The sequence below is a fragment of the Wyeomyia smithii genome, chromosome 3 (assembly GCF_029784165.1).
Source record: "Wyeomyia smithii strain HCP4-BCI-WySm-NY-G18 chromosome 3, ASM2978416v1, whole genome shotgun sequence".
NCBI classification, from domain to species: Eukaryota; Metazoa; Arthropoda; class Insecta; order Diptera; family Culicidae; genus Wyeomyia; species Wyeomyia smithii.
Genome location: NC_073696.1, coordinates 16,948,448 through 16,964,980, shown reverse-complemented (window position 1 = coordinate 16,964,980; position 16,533 = coordinate 16,948,448). Strand labels below are relative to the sequence as shown.

The window sequence follows — 16,533 nt, the reverse complement described above, 5'->3', positions numbered from 1 at the left end:
ACCAGTGCTCTTCTAATGTCTTTTTGTGACATAATAGTAATTGATTTAAATTACTATCTGTCTCTCAACCTGCGTCTACCTCCAATACTCTCAAAATACACACTTTTTTCATCAAACGGACGGCATTTTTTGCTACGCCACTGGTTTTCATTCATTGTTTTGGTAAAAATTAAAGTTTTTTAAATACAATTTTTTAAAAACTTCTATCCTTTATTGATGTGCTCTTCTGTAGATTAACACTTGAGTAAAACTGTTCCAAACACTTGTGAAATAGTCATGCATCTCTTAGTCGAATAAAAATACGAAATTTCATACAAATCAGAAGACTCATGTTTTGTCATTTCCTGGTATATCGCACTATATTTAAAGTTTCATTCTCCATTAAACTTAATTTATTGTTATCACCTAAAGGCATGTTTAAAAAAAAATAATTAGTATAACTTGCAATTTGTGGACTTGAAAAAAATTGAAAAAACCTCAACAAAATCATAATGAAAATTATAAAATTCAATTATTTTTCAAAAAGAGTCGTTTATGTCATGCCTTTTCTTAAGAAAGATTATGATATTCAACCAAATCTCGAATATATGTATGTGAAACTTAGAGAGAAATTTAACCAGAATGGCTTGTTTGTTTTTTTTTTCTACGAAAAATTATATCGTTGATGGACATCGCAACTCACATCGAGGAAGCTATCAATGTCATTTCAAATGAATATGTTTTAGTTTGAAAATTGCCATCACTTGAGAATGGCCGAAATTATAGGAAAAGTTTAGGTAGAAACATTTCTGTGTAACTAATGCATAGAATTTGATTTTGCTGAAGTTCCACCGTAGAAACGAAAGTTTGGATTTATTTTGTGGAATATTTTAAGTTGCAAATCAAAAAGAAGAAAATAAAGACAGAGAATTTTCCATGAGATTTCGGGGCATAGTTTTAAATTTTTAGAAAAAATCAGCGATAGGTTCGATCCTTTCTAGTGTGAACAGAAACAAAATCTTGAAAAAAAAAAATCCACACTCTTTTCATTTTGAGCTTCCAACATACCTCGGTTCAAATGCGTTAATTTGCATCGTATCGATAAATTTATTTTCAAAATGATTGGAAAAATTGCATGCCAAAATGTTTTTTTTAATGATAAACTAGTGAAAAATAACTATTAGAGGAGATTTCAATAACCTTGAGTGTAGTAAATGGTGTTTAGTGATTTATGTCACTTAATTTTTTGGTCATCGTATTAAAGGCACTAAATAAGCACTTCAAAAATCTTCAGTTTCCAAATTAATTACTTCTTGGTTTGTCTTTTCCGTGCAAATCATAAAACAATCAACTATTATAATTAAAAATAAATGGCGCGCTTTGAATCGATTGCCTAGTGTGACAGGAAGGAATTTTGGTAAACACAACCCTTTTGATGAGAAATGCCCAATTAAACCACGAGAGTTATTCCTGGGTTTTTGAATAAAATGCACCCCGGAATTTATACGCTCTCTCGAATGTTGAAAAAATATTTCCACCTATAATGAATATTTTTATTGTCGCACGAATTGACTCATGCAAAATACCCAGTAGGTGTGGAGTGACGTTCCAAGATTGATCAAATGGAAAATAGGAGCATTTTTTTATCTGAGAAATATTTTCGTAAATACCAAAAGGAAAACATTACATTACGACGAAGAAGACACTCTAGCTGTGATTTATTGAGCATCATCTAGCTTCTCCAAACACGTTTTAAATTGAAGTACCTTCTGAGAAATTCAGTACCGTCTGGTATCAGCAGTACCTACTACTGGCAAACGATCTCATTAACAATAGTCAACCGTTAAACAACCGTAAAATATTCAATCTTAACGAGGTAATCATGAACATATGTATAACGCATCTCAGCAGCAGCGTTACCTGCTGCGGGCGAAAGATGTAGGAGGTATCACCCCACAGCCACATAATTAACTCCACTTTATCGTTACGAGCCGCGAACTTCACGCTGTCTTAATTACCCAATCATCATCACGAGAGCAATCGGGTCTGGTGTTGATCAGCATCTTGCCGCTTCTTCAACACCTCCGGAATGCTTTCGCTGCGTTACGTTATTCGTTAGTCACTTTTGCGCCAATTTTTGCTTACTCACACGCCTTCAACTTGAAAGGATTAAATTGTAATTCATTTGCATCACTTACCTACGACAATAAAGGATGCAAAATTTTAATTCCATGGATTAACTTGTTTCCATGACAGTTTGTTGGCTGGGAATCCGCTTAGCAGCATAGAATATCCTCGAAATAATAACACACTTTGGCTTCTCCTGCTTGCCGTCACTCAACGGTAATCCATTATAAGTAATTTTTACAACGTTCTGCTTGGATGCCTAAATCGGCCAGACAGGTGCATATATATATTTTTCTCTTTACTGGTCTGCAGAAAGATACCACGTTGTTTATTACTCACTTTACTTCGTTTAATCTTCAATCTAATGGGTTCTGCTGAGATAAGCAATCACTCATCACCTACACTGGTTGGGATTCTAGACAAAGAAAATCTCACCGCCGATTTTGCTAATTGACACTGATCCCGCTATCTCAACACTGCTCCATTAAGTCAATTTCACAAACACACACACTACCACCCATCTTGTGTAACTGACCACCCTTTCTGTTCACTCGGTTTTAACCTCTTGCTCACTCACAACATGTAAGTTTTCCACAACCATCTGTATCCGCGTTTCAGTTCGAACTGACTAGCGGTGTGATTTTGCGATCCGCACAGCATCCGAAATGAACCGTCCCCGAATTGGTAGGTTCATCCACGCGGAGCCCACTTCGCCGGCACTTCGGCTCCGCTCGCAACAATCTGCGCAGAAAACCGGTTCGTTGCGAAAAACCTACACGTGTTTTCCGTTCGCCAACCGGCCTCAGCTTGGCCTATTGCCGCCGTTTTGGTGGCGAGAAAACTGTTGATATCCAGCCGCTGCTAGCCGCTTGCCAATGTTTATGTTTATCTTCCGCTCCTTTTGTTACACGCGGACATGATTGGGGGCTACACTACTGGCGGCCCCTCGTTTGCTTAGACTTCCCCTATCATAGCTGCAGTGTAAACATCACCATTCCGTCCCACCGCACCGCATCGCACAACACGGAAGCGATGAAAAGTGCCGGCTGTGGCAGTCTGCGTGAGCGAAAAAAATACAAAATAAAAAAAAAAAAACATAACGCCGCCTTGAACCGGGAAAAGGGCCGAGATCAAACGACGCTCTGGCATCTATGAGAAAATAGAGGCTCGTGTAAGGTGAATAGAAAATGATGAATGTGGCCTTATCCTCAGCACAACCTGCATTGCAGGGATATTTGAGCAGAGAGCCAAGATATCCGATAGAAAGGTGTCACCTTCAGAAGACGACATGCTTAGGAGATGAACAAAGTCTAGGGACCGGAAGTATCAAATCCCCACAACATGCGTCCCGACTGTCCTCTTAGTTTGTCATTGCCCTCGGGTCGCTCGGCAAGATTTGCGATTCTTGTCATGGTTTGGGTGTTAATCTTGCTATTAGACGGCGCCGCAGGACAGGCTTGTACAGGTGAGCACTACGCGAAGGGTGATCTTAATCTGACCCCGCGCATATCGGACACGGTGACCCAGAAAATATCACTTCCCGGTTTTTCTTTATTTTGTCCCCTCCTTGCTCTAACGCTCACGGTTTGTGGCTTTCGTAAGGAATGTAGATAATTAAAGAGATACGGAATGACGACCGCGCGGACACATGTTGAATACCGATAAGGAATTCAAGCTCGACAATTGTCTCAGGTGCCTGTGTTTCGGTAGTTTTCTGTAGCGTTCGTAGAGTGAATCTGCTGGATTATGCGGCCAGCTCTGGCACGGGGTTTCTTGAAACGGCGCGTGCAACCACTGGAAGTGGAGATTTCTCCCCGCTGGAAAGTGGATTGCGTGAGATGGATATCAACAGGTTATTGGATAACATTTTGTTATTCATTCATCATGCAGCAGCAGAGTTACGAGATTAGATGGAATATTATGTCAGCTTTGCGGGTGGATGTAAATATACCGAACGTCTTGAAAGCAAACAATTTCTCGGAATTATGCTAGCATGAAATGTGAGAAAGAAAGTAACTGGAACGAATGCGCTACATTTTAAGAACGTTGTAAGAATTCATATTCTTTATTTTTTCGCTGGGATGAGAAAAAGTTTTCCTCAAAGACCAATGTTTAAAACTGTCGAAATATGTAAATATTCTTGAAAACATAGATCAAAATAATGCAAAAGTAAACAATAACGTTTGGAAGGGACTTGTTTCCTTTCTTCAAAAAGATAGATTTGTTTTTCTTAAATGTGTTTATTATGCATTTTCGGGATAAGAAAAGCAACGAAAATGATTACCTAAATAATGGAGGATTGCGTCTCCAATACGTTTGTATTTGAAAAATACTTCCCTAAAAAGTGGTGGAATGTATGTGAAGCACGACGGAATTATTGACAAAGAACTACGCAAAATGTTATTGGCCGAACTGTTCACAAATACTTGTAGCTCTGGAAAGGGCCGTTTTTATTGTTTACTAGCTGATCCGGCAATTCGTCCCGCCCATTTTTTTTTTTATTTAAGTAATTTCAAATATATTTAATTGATTCCACATGCAACAGTTCAAGCTTTAATCATCAAACATGTCCTTCCAAAACGCACGATGATTGCTCTGATTTCGCACAAAAAATGTGTGAAATGATTGTCAAGCCTACGTTTGTGCACATAGGCACATACCCTTCAACTTTTTTAAATTTAAATTTTAAAACTTCCTAACTGCGACCAGAATCGTAGATTTATTGTGAGATATGCCCAGGTGTATGCTGTACCCGCACTTCTATTATTAGCAATACCGCTATCGAGAAGTGGCATGCCTATTATTATCGTTCATCAGTGCTTGTGTGTGAAGTGATATTCTTCCTTTTTACACGCTCACTGCTGTTCTACTATACCGATGCTCGGTTCTCTTGCCAAATATCACCAATTATAATTCCCTGGAGAAGTTTTATCGTGCGTCTTTTTTTGGCCAGTTTAATTAATAAGAGGGACTTATGTATTTGTTAGGAGATAATCACGCAAAGGTGTTATAGATTCCAGCGTAAAGGAAGGGTAAGTGGTGGGGAGTCTGAGAATAAACCCTTACATAAAGTCCAGTTTTGACATCGAACGACCAGATTCTACTAAGATTCGAACCCACGACCATTTGCTTGACAAAACGGATCATTATTTTTTCATTACAAAGCGGTATAAATTGATAAAAAGAGTCAGGGACAAATTTTCGCGAACAATGAACCAATCACATGCAAGCATTCCTAGCACAGACGACATGAATGAATAGACACCAACCATTCCGTGATATTCTCTGTATCAATATCCAAAAAAAATGACAGAGTCTCCCCGTCCCAATAGGTCAATTTATGTTTGCTCCCATGAACCTAGACTAATTTGATGTCTCGAAGGTAAAGGTTTTTTGGAATGTTTGAAATAACCCCTTATCTTGAACAATTTTTAAACCTGCTGTTAGAACGTAATAGAAACTGATGTCCTGAAAGAAAACATGCTGATAAAAGCAACAGTACCGTAGAGTATACGGGGAGCAGAGCGCCGCTAATTTCTCGTCGTCTACCATTGCTGCGGGTACGACTCTATTCGCGTGCAATCGAAACTGCAACTGATGGTCTTTGAAACTTTATCTCATGAATATGATTACCATAAAATCCATAAACTACTCAACAAGAATTGAATATTTTTTTATTTTTTATCTTCAATATTCACTAAATAATCGTGACCGACATAATATCGAACGAGTAAGCTCCTAAAAACACTAATTTATAGAAGAGTAAGAGCCGGCGATTGCTTATGAATTTTTTGTCCATTTACATAGATATATTCAGAATCTTTTTTTAACATTTTAACATTGTTAGGTTATATTTTTATTTTCAACTTTACAAATAAAATAATATTCTTATGAAAGCTGTTTTCGTGATACATTATACAGACCCCCGATTATATGCACCCTAGATTTTACGTACTTCGATTCTAAGTACATTTAATCGATTTTACGCACACCTTTTTCAAACACATTTTAAATTCGTATGTTTTCTTCATTAAATTGTGCGTAATGAAGGGTTATATATATATATATATATATATATATATATATATATATATATATATATATATATATATATATATATATATATATATATATATATATATTAGACATCGTTCACAAATAAGGGGCCGTTCTTATAGATTGAAATATCTCCCGAAAACCGGGAGACAGTAACAACAACACCTCTTTTGCGGAACAGTGTCTATCCTGAAAAAATATTTGACGTCGCACGCACACAATCTGTTTTGGAGTAATTTACTAAAACTTTTGTATAAAACTAGCTGACTCGGCAAACTTGGTCCCGCCTATTTTAGTGTTTAATTAAATAATTGTAAACATTTTCAATTCATTGATTTCTTGCGATTTGTTTATATCGTTTGAAATGGTTATTTCGGAATGACAACATCTTCGACTTTTAGCTTTTGTGCATCACCTTTATTCCGGAAATATATTGAATGCATTTCAGTTATTTTCGTTGTTTTCCGGAAACTGAAAGTGGTCATCTTCGAATTCAAAATGGTGTCCAGGGTCAATGCTTGGCTTCTGTACATCATTTCGATTACGGAAATATCCAGATGTAGTAGTATTCGGTTATTTTCAGCTGTTTCCCAGAAGTTGCCATTTCACAATTCAAACTGGTGCCTGAGGTCAATTTTAAGCTCCTTGCATCATTCTGGTTCCGGCGATACTCATATTGGGTGACAGACAGACAGACAGACAGACAGACAGACAGACAGACAGACAGACAGACAGACAGACAGACAGACAGACAGACAGATCAGACAGACAGACAGACAGACAGACAGACAGACAGACAGACAGACAGACAGACAGACAGGACAGACAGACAGACAGACAGACAGACAGACAGACAGACAGACAGACAGACAGACAGACAGACAGACAGACAGACAGACAGACAGACAGACAGACAGACAGACAGACAGACAGACAGACAGACAGACAGACAGACAGACAGACAGACAGACAGACAGACAGACAGACAGACAGACAGACAGACAGACAGACAGACAGACAGACAGACAGACAGACAGACAGACAGACAGACAGACAGACAGACAGACAGACAGACAGACAGACAGACAGACAGACAGACAGACAGACAGACAGACAGACAGACAGACAGACAGACAGACAGACAGACAGACAGACAGACAGACAGACAGACAGACAGACAGACAGACAGACAGACAGACAGACAGACAGACAGACAGACAGACAGACAGACAGACAGACAGACAGACAGACAGACAGACAGACAGACAGACAGACAGACAGACAGACAGACAGACAGACAGACAGACAGACAGACAGACAGACAGACAGACAGACAGACAGACAGACAGACAGACAGACAGACAGACAGACAGACAGACAGACAGACAGACAGACAGACAGACAGACAGACAGACAGACAGACAGACAGACAGACAGACAGACAGACAGACAGACAGACAGACAGACAGACAGACAGACAGACAGACAGACAGACAGACAGACAGACAGACAGACAGACAGACAGACAGACAGACAGACAGACAGACAGACAGACAGACAGACAGACAGACAGACAGACAGACAGACAGACAGACAGACAGACAGACAGACAGACAGACAGACAGACAGACAGACAGACAGACAGACAGACAGACAGACAGACAGACAGACAGACAGACAGACAGACAGACAGACAGACAGACAGACAGACAGACAGACAGACAGACAGACAGACAGACAGACAGACAGACAGACAGACAGACAGACAGACAGACAGACAGACAGACAGACAGACAGACAGACAGACAGACAGACAGACAGACAGACAGACAGACAGACAGACAGACAGACAGACAGACAGACAGACAGACAGACAGACAGACAGACAGACAGACAGACAGACAGACAGACAGACAGACAGACAGACAGACAGACAGACAGACAGACAGACAGACAGACAGACAGACAGACAGACAGACAGACAGACAGACAGACAGACAGACAGACAGACAGACAGACAGACAGACAGACAGACAGACAGACAGACAGACAGACAGACAGACAGACAGACAGACAGACAGACAGACAGACAGACAGACAGACAGACAGACAGACAGACAGACAGACAGACAGACAGACAGACAGACAGACAGACAGACAGACAGACAGACAGACAGACAGACAGACAGACAGACAGACAGACAGACAGACAGACAGACAGACAGACAGACAGACAGACAGACAGACAGACAGACAGACAGACAGACAGACAGACAGACAGACAGACAGACAGACAGACAGACAGACAGACAGACAGACAGACAGACAGACAGACAGACAGACAGACAGACAGACAGACAGACAGACAGACAGACAGACAGACAGACAGACAGACAGACAGACAGACAGACAGACAGACAGACAGACAGACAGACAGACAGACAGACAGACAGACAGACAGACAGACAGACAGACAGACAGACAGACAGACAGACAGACAGACAGACAGACAGACAGACAGACAGACAGACAGACAGACAGACAGACAGACAGACAGACAGACAGACAGACAGACAGACAGACAGACAGACAGACAGACAGACAGACAGACAGACAGACAGACAGACAGACAGACAGACAGACAGACAGACAGACAGACAGACAGACAGACAGACAGACGGACAGACAGACAGACAGACAGACAGACAGACAGACAGACAGACAGACAGACAGACAGACAGACAGACAGACAGACAGACAGACAGACAGACAGACAGACAGACAGACAGACAGACAGACAGACAGACAGACAGACAGACAGACAGACAGACAGACAGACAGACAGACAGACAGACAGACAGACAGACAGACAGACAGACAGACAGACAGACAGACAGACAGACAGACAGACAGACAGACAGACAGACAGACAGACAGACAGACAGACAGACAGACAGACGGACAGACAGACAGACAGACAGACAGACAGACAGACGGACAGACGGACAGACATTTTTATAGGTATAGATGTGTACAGTTACAATATAGAGGAGCTGTTTTCAATGGAGGTTAGCATCAGTATGTGGGTAAAAAGAATGTGTGAGTCACACATATGCTCACACACATATGCACACACACACATACACACATACCCATACATACACACACACACATACATATACACACACATACATACACACATCCACACACAAATATCCACATACACACTTACACACTTACACACGTACACACACATACACATTAGCCTGGGACTCGGTTATATGGGAAAAAGCGATGCACAATGGTCGGAAAAATCAATTTGATTCATTTGTGCCTAAACGGTTGATGTTAGCCAAAGACAATAATTAAATGAATTGTTCACAAAAATATAGCGGAAATGTTGGTAAGAAAATATTTTGATCATGGCCTTCTATCATAAAAATAAAAAATTCAACTTTTGATACAGCGAAGATACATGAATAGTTTCTTCAGCAAAGTTGTAGAACTTTTCAAAATATGAAACTTTGCAGAAGATATTAACTTTCTATGACGTCTATTTATTGAAATACAAAGCATTGTCGCTGTCAACCCCCTCGGATTTAGTTTTTCTAGCTTAACTTTTCGAATATAGTTTTTTCAAGAACATAATGTTCTAGACAAATATGAGTAACATAAAACACAGGTTTCTTTCGAAGACAGCAAATTGCTACAATCGCTCTATACTAAGTTAGAGCGTTTTTTCATTAAATTATTTCTCAGTTTCAAATGCATATAGAGGAGTAAGAGGCAAACCGGTGCACATCATCAAATACTTTTTTTAAAGCTTAGACCTTGTACTATAAGCTGGTTAAACTTTGATACTTGGCAATTCATGAATGAACGAGTAGAGTGATATTTTAGGTATGTATGTTTCTGGGGTTTTCTATACAAAAATGCACCAACTACCTGATTAATGAACGATAATTTGTGAATTTAATAAACAGATAACTCGCAATACTTTTAAATTAGTGAGAACACTTCTTAGGTATATTCAGTTGTTGATAGGTGCATCCATCAGTCATTCGACGTGAATAAAATGAACACATAACATATGTACTGTTAGCTGGCAAGTAAAACCAAGGATATACGGACACCAAAAAATGATCTTCATGCATTTCAACGTTTTGTTACAATACTACAGGTCATTTAATCTGGCCGGGAAATTAACGCATCAAAATTCAAACACTATTGTTTGGAAACTGCTCATTTGTTGGTGTCCATACATCCTTGGTTTTACTTGCCATGTGTGACAAATTTCACGAACTGTTGCTAACGGTGATCTTATACGTCGTCTATTGGTTTCTTAAGATCCAGTATTTGCCGGCTTGCGGGACAAACTGCAAAAGAAGCATCAAGAATTTTTAAAAGATGCTTAGTTTATATTAATTTTCACAGAGAGTAAAAACGAGACAGATGAAGATGAAATAAATAATTAACAATAAACATTGCTGTTATGTGTTCATTTTACTCACGTCAAATGACTGATGGATGCACATATCAACAATTAAATATACCTAAGAAGTGTTCTCACTAATTTTGAAAGTATTGCGAGTTATCTGTTTCATAAATTCACAAATTATCGTCAATTAATCAGGTAGTTGGTGCATTTTTGTATAGAAAACCCCAGAAACATACATACCAAAAACATCACTCTACTCGTTCATTCATGAATTGTCAAGTATCAAAGTTCAACTAGCTTATAGTACAAGGTCTATATGCATTTGAAACTGGGAAATAATTTAATGAAAAAAAGCTCTAACTTAGTATAGAGCGATTGTAGCGACATGCTGTCTTCGAAAGAAACCTGTGTTTTTATGTTGGTCATATTTGTCTAGAACATTATGTTCTTGAAAAAACAATATTTAAAAAGTTATGCTAGAAAAACTAAATTCGATGAGGTTGACAGCGACAATGCTTTGTATTTCAATAAATAGACGTAATAGAAAGTTAATATCTTCTGAAAAGTTTCATATTTTGGAGAGTTCTATAACTTTGCTGTAGAAACTATTCATGTATCTTCGCTGTATCAAAAGTTAAATTTTTTATTTTTATTATAGTAGGCCATGGTCAAAAAATTTTCTTATCAATATTTTCGTCATGTTTTAATGAACAATTCTTTTGAACATTGTCATTGGCTAACATCAGCCGTTTAAGCACAAATGAATTAAGTTCGTCAAATTGCCTTTCCCGACCACTTGTGCGATGGTGTTATTGTTTCGCTCCCATGCACTTTTCGTGTTCCTTATGGGTCCTATAATAACTGTGTAACTTTTCAGTTCGATCGGTGGAACTAAGATCCACTTTTTCAAAATAACTCTTTAGAGATGTCCAGTTGGCTCCTAAAAATATATCGATACATGATAGTTATAGGAAATTTTCCTGGGAAAAACTTTTGTGAAGACCGTAAGGCGCTACGATGCTTGTAGAAAAAGTTATTTCCCTCAAACTGATTGAATGTCTGACGAACGGCTCACCATTGAATTTTACTAGCAATACTGCTTCCTGACCCCCTCTCCGCAGAAAGAAGCGAATTATGTGAAGACCAATTGTTATTGTATCTTTAAGTATCACCTACACTCTTGATATTACATTGAACAGATTTCAATTATTTTAGTATTGTAGGGGAATTGGGGAAAAATCGACATGTTGCTGATATTTTACGTAGATCGATTTCTGAGACTTATCTACTCAATTTAAGATATAATTTGACTATCACTTTTAGATATTAGCACACCGTTAATGCTCAGGCATACCCGACATTATTTTGCTTTGTAAAATATACTAAAACCATGCCAAAACCGGTTTCGTAGAATCACCGTTTTGAGCTCAGTTTTTGTCCGATTTAAGATCTGTTTTTTTTTAAAGATGGGTAAGAAGATGCTAATATGTGGACAAACTCTTAGAATGTTTGAATTTGGTCTTAAAACGAAATGGTTTCAAAAAAACTTCGAAAATTTCCGGTTTCTCAAAAATTCAAAATTGCTCCTTAAATTGAAATATGTTCAAACTCGGGGAAAATTATTTTCGCATCAAACTTCATCAAAAAATCATGCATAGAAGCCAAGGCAAAAAAATTGTTGCACTGTGTAATTTGATATTTGAATCCTAAAATACGAGAGATTCTTGAGACAACATCAAAATTCATTGCGTGTTTTCAAGGGTACAAAAAGCGAAACTTTTATCGATGTTCATGTTTTTGTTCCTTTCATAAACTAAGACAATTTCTCGCATGAATTTGAAATCATGTCTTTAAAAATAAGCTAGACGGCTATAAGGGTTTTTATAAGGTTAAATCTACATTTTGTTCTCGATGAATGTACCTTTCAAAGGCAGATTTAATGTTCATGAATCAAATGATAAACCATAACGGAAATCTATGGATTCATCTAACTGACATAAACCCAACTTACAACGCTAGCTGGATTATGTTGCGGTATTTTCCCCGCGAAAAATCAAATCTAAACTGCACCTACCGTGGGAACATATAACAATCCTCAATCGGTATTGTTTATCTTCACCTAAGGCGCTGCAGGAATAAAATTACACCTACGACCATAGAAAATTACTCGCAAATTCAACCAGCATGAAATTACAATAATCGCCCCGGAGGAAACCGGAAAGTGTGGTGCCGTTCTTCTGGGCGGCTCCTTTTTGGCGTACGTGGGACACGCAAATGGTATTCCGGACGAGACAGGCTAATTAAAAACTGTCACCATCCGTCGACTGATCCGTTTCGGGAAGCAAAGTAATTTTGGGGCTTCTCGCACCGGATGATTAACAGCGCTGGTCCTACCTGTGTGGGAAAAGGAGCGAAATGCAGCGTAGCGAGGGAAGGCTATAACACCTGCTTAGGATAATTAAAATTTTATCTACATTTAGAGATTTTAAAGGGGATGATGGATGACAGGTACTTTATTCGTAACGTGGGAAAAAACATGATTATGAAGGTTGAAATTAGCAAGACAAAACCAGAATTGAAGCACAACAGCAAAGAGAGATAACATTTAGTTCGAAACAGCACAACTATTTCTTCACTCAAACTAAGTTAGATTCTCAAAAAAAGCTTGGAGGCTCCAATATCCAATAACAACAATAATAAATATAATGAAAGCTTTGTTATATTTCCCCAATTAGTGCCACAACAATTTCATTCCATGGCAGGCAAAGATGATAAAGTTACACGAAACGCAATCACATTTCACAATCAATATCAGTATACATCATTTGCTCGGTCACTCCACTTGTTAGTCACGCTTCGTTTGACTGATCGCTGATACTGTGGGAAATTAGGGGAACTGGGGAGGTTGCAGAAAATTCCTTGTCCAGCGATAGTAGATGATAGCCAATAACATTCATACCCGGGGATGACGGAGGCAGAAAAAACAGCTTGTCGCCATTGTCGGATACTGCTGATGTTGCGTTAGCGCAATTGCCAAGAGATTGGGAGCGCTCATCCGTTCTTGACCAGCGGACACAGTATGATATCCAGGAGTCCAATGGCATGGAAGTTATTTCGTCGCATTCAATATCCTGTCCCCCCCCCCTGGGGGTATTCGATGGATACTGTTTTCGCGCGCGGTTGGTCAGATGCCAGTGTAGCCGGCACCGGAATGCCTTCGGGCTGGAATGTTTCAAGAGAATTTTTATCTCTTTTGTTTTACGATTTCGATTAATTTATGCAGAAAAGATAATTGTCGAATGGTCGCTGCTTATGTCAATCTCTGATATCAAATCGTGCTTCAATTTTAAATTAAACTGGCGTGCTTAAAGTAGAATTAATATTATTGCAGACTTGCACGATATTGGATTTACTCGAAGCAATAGCTACTCATTATAACGAGACTATGCCAATTCCAATATATAGTGATATGATGAAGAAAGAACCCTGTTATAAAACAAATTATTGTGGCTTCCTTCCGTATATATTCTTTGCTTTGAGATTTTGCTCTCAGATGCCAAATTAAAGACAAAAACTTGAAACAGTTTTTTGATTATCTTGAAACTTATTTGTTAATGGTATGGAAGGCAGCTCATCTATTTGACATTTATTTTATTCGGTTATGCAAGTGTTTAAGAATTTTGTTGTACGGGATAGTGTTTATACGCACGATTAGTCAGCCAAAGCTGGTGCTCCTCTCGTTAGGCTGCACTACCGAGAGGGAAATTTCAAGGCGGAAAAATTTCACGAGATTGTACCAATAGTACGGCATACCAAAATGGTGTGATTAAATTGAATTGCTCATTGGACTACTTGTTTTCTGATATCCGCGTGAGTGTGAGGGAGTACCATCGGACTGGCTCCAAGTAAAATAAAATAGAGGTAAATTTTAGTTTTAATTCATGCAGATGTGATTTCAATTTGAAATCATAAACATGCGGGCAACCCTTAAAACCGTCCGTTTCAAGCATCTTCCGCACGCTCAAGACCTGAGCGAAACTCGTGCGAGAGCATAGCTTATCGTCCAGCACGTGTTCGTCGTGGTCTAGCGGTAATATGATGATCTCCGTGATCCCTCATTGGTACAAGTCTTGAGCAGTCTTGAACACGACAACCCAGATTTGTCCAGCTTTGCAAGTTACGGATTCGATTCGTCCCGACGATCATAGGAAAGGCGGTTTTGACTGTTTCACGAGTACTTATTGACCAGTGCGAGCACCAGACTGAGCTCGCTTTCGCTGCCAATGACACCAAAGGTCCTGGACCGACTGCAGCATTTCTTGGAAGCGGGACAGGTATTTTGTATTGATGATTTCCAGGTTCGGTTCCGGGGTAGGATCGTCAACGAGAAAGTGGCCACGAGTTAATCCAGAGAAAGGGGATGAAAGTTTAATACCGACTAAACTTGGGCTATTACGGTTCGGAGCTGGTCCACGGTGAAGGAGCGGCTCTCTATTTCAGGTGCCAGCAGGGTACCTTCCGTTCAAAAACTCCAAGGGCGTCCAAGTCCTCCATGAGAAGCCTTGTTATCTCGATTCCGTAGAGGACTATCGGTATTATCAGGACATTTTTGTCTCCGTGTTGTGTTTTTCGCTACTGCGACCAAGTTTTTGATAATTTGTGACAAGGCCGTGTACAGCGTCGATTTCGTTCGTCATCGCACTCGAGTCGGTCTAAGAGATTTTTGAAGTGAGGCACGATTTTCAGCCTGGATGCGCCGGGAAAGTGATTCTCTTGGTGTTACTGCCGGCGCCAAATACACGGACCTATATCTACCACCTCAAGCTCATCGACATCTATAGAGACTTGAGTTGGGAAACTGTGGAGCCTCTAGCTCGTATTGCCCGCGATGTCGAACAGCAAACTGGAAAGTTCCCCTTGTATTAACCTTTCACGTGATTCAAATGGACTTGAAAGTATCTCCGAAACACGCAAGTAGCGAAACACTTGGGCAATAGTGGCCCTGATCAATCGCGACAGGCTATCGGGGTATCCGTTGTCGTACATGACCTGCCAAAGTTGTTCTCGGTCGACTGTATCATAGGCTGCCGTGAAGTCCATGAAATGTGATGTACATTTCTCCAAGATCTGTCGCACTGAAAAAATCTGGTTAATCGAGGGGTGGGCTCCCGTAAAACTCGTTTGGTTTTGGCCTACAAACGAGATGATGGAACAGGAAACGCAAGAATATTTTGTAGGTGGTATTGATAAGCTGAATTCCCACCTTCTTCTCATAGAACCGAGCAGCTGCTCGAGCTTCACATGTTCATGATGCTCTTGCTGACGTTTCTTTCATCTAAGAATCATGGTCATGTCGTTAAGTGCCCGTTTGTTTTTGACCTTGTACTCCCTCGTCGACATGCCCGAGCCTGGGTTTCCTCGATCATCGCTGCCTCGCTTTGCCCGCCATACCAGTCGTTTCTGCCGATCGGTGGTTCCATTCCGATCGCCCTGATAGCTGTGCGAAATCTGTACCAGTTGTTCTTGAAAGACGATGCGCCATGGGTAGTGGTGTTGACTCGCTCTACTTGGTGCATTAGAAGAACGTTATACAGCCCACTGCTTAGATCCTTGGGTTTCCTGCTAGTAGGCTGCATGTACGGGAGTGTTTATTCAAAGTATCCATACCTAACCTCTATATCTAGTGCAGGCATCCCAAGCGTACAGTTTTTTTTTTGCTGACTTCTCAGAATACTTTTTCTAATGCTGTTTGTTCGTGATACCCATCCGCGCTAGCAGTCGGGTGGAAACGAAAAACGTACTTCGTGTGTCAATTCGGAATTATTTGGAGGATGTCTTCGAGAAAGCGAATGCGGAAGCGAGAAAAAGCTGTTTTTATACAGGCGTTGGTGTCAGCACTACACTACAAAGAGCGCGAACAATTTTGTGTCATG

At 39.8% G+C, this 16,533-nt stretch overlaps 1 protein-coding gene across 7 annotated transcripts in view; it reads right to left on the bottom strand.

Moving 5' to 3' along the window:
• Positions 1–2,720, bottom strand: part of LOC129727774 (potassium voltage-gated channel protein Shaw-like) — a 263,098-nt gene extending 260,378 nt beyond the window's left edge. For 3 of the 7 annotated variants that reach the window (XM_055685929.1, XM_055685928.1, XM_055685930.1), the window contains exon 1: positions 2,178–2,720. The gene's annotated coding sequence lies outside the window, so the exon portion shown is untranslated. The remainder of the gene's footprint in view (positions 1–2,177) is intronic. The other 4 variants (XM_055685933.1, XM_055685932.1, XM_055685934.1 and 1 more) reach the window with 2 other exon arrangements.
• Between the last annotated feature and the right edge of the window lie 13,813 nt (positions 2,721–16,533).